Source organism: Spinacia oleracea, chromosome 2 (assembly GCF_020520425.1).
Source record: "Spinacia oleracea cultivar Varoflay chromosome 2, BTI_SOV_V1, whole genome shotgun sequence".
Classification (NCBI taxonomy): Eukaryota; Viridiplantae; Streptophyta; class Magnoliopsida; order Caryophyllales; family Amaranthaceae; genus Spinacia; species Spinacia oleracea.
In genome coordinates this window covers 58146123-58147574 of record NC_079488.1, presented here as the reverse complement: position 1 = coordinate 58147574, position 1452 = coordinate 58146123, and the positions used below count along the sequence as shown (strand labels likewise).

The 1452-nt window shown below is 41.2% G+C and overlaps 1 non-coding gene across 1 annotated transcript; it reads right to left on the bottom strand.

The window, feature by feature from the left end:
* Window positions 1-951: 951 nt before the first annotated feature.
* Window positions 952-1058, bottom strand: LOC130468288 (small nucleolar RNA R71). Its single transcript, XR_008928692.1, has one exon. It is a non-coding gene; the product is annotated as a small nucleolar RNA R71 (small nucleolar RNA).
* Window positions 1059-1452: the final 394 nt, after the last annotated feature.

The following is a 1452-nucleotide window of genomic DNA, read 5'->3' as shown; positions in this document are numbered from 1 at the left end:
CTATGCTTGTAAATACTCAGCTTTTGCTGACTACGTGCTTTGTGTGTTTCCGGTCATGGCCTTTGCCTTAATGACCCTATGATGATCCATCATTTGCACTTGCATTGTTGGGGAGTAGAATAATATAGCAGGTTGGTAGATCAAGTACGATCGAAATCATGTGGCTTGGGATGATTGAGAGAGTTGCATGTTTTCGTCTTTTGAAACTATTTCTTTAATATTTTAGTTATGTTTGAAATGTTTGGATTATTTATATTTTGGGTTTTGGGCCATTATGGTTCCAAATTGTAGGAGGCCTCGATATTTTATTAATTATGGTTTTTAAAAGTTAGTTGACATTTAATTCCGCTGCGTAATTCTGGTAATAGCCTTAGCCGTTATCACGGTGACGGTAATACTTTAGTAATTCCTTTATTTTAAGTTGGAAAATGATTTTATAAAAGCAAGGAATTATTAGGGTGTTACAGATTCGTTAAACAGTTGAGAGACTATTCTGACTCTGAATCCGACTATCTGATTAGCAATCTATTCCATACAGATTCAGAGATGGGTGACCAAGCACCACCACCGCCACCCCCACTTGTGCCAAGGCTTACAGACTACTCTAAACCAAGTCTGTCTATGCTTCCCAAGGCAATCATGCCTTCCATTGCGGTCGAGAATTTCAAGATCGAACCCTAGCTGATAAACATGATCGAGAGACACCAATTCGGTGGGGAAAAGGGTGAAGATCCTAATCTCCATATTCAGTCTTTCATTCAGTATTGTGCCACCATTAAGAAGAAGAATTTAACACCGGAGCAGACTATGGAGATACTCTTTCCATTTTCATTGAGTGGGAAGGCAAAGCTATGGATTAATAGTCTCAACCGCGCAGCTATGAAAATCACCGATTGGAATTCTTTGGCCCTTGCATTCTATGTTAAATATTTCCCACCTGAGAAGACAGCTCGTCTAAGGGGACAGATATTAGGTATCTCTCAACAAGCAGATGAGAGTTTATTCGAGGTTTGGGAAAGATTCAAGGACTTGCAAAGAGAGTGCCCACACCATGGTTTGGAGGACTGGTTCCTGGTTCAGCAGTTCTATAATGGTCTGGGTAATGAGTCTAGGTGTCTTTTGGATTCAGCTTCCAGTGGGAGATTTATGCAACTGGAGGTGCCTAGAGCTTTAGAGGTGATTGAGGAGATAGCCATCCATAGTTCCCAATATGGGAATCCTAGAGGTTTTGCTGATCGTGGTGTTAAGCATGAGATGAACTCTATTGAACAGCTTACTGCTCAGCTAACTTCCCTACATCACAAGCTGGATAATATGCAAAACGCATCTTCCCAAGCCACCCAACAAGCTAGTGTCGCCGCAATGAGTGCTCAGTTAGCCAATGTCTGTAATAGTTTTGGGATGCAAGGTCATTATGCACCGGAATGTAGGAGCTCTATTGAACAATGCAAT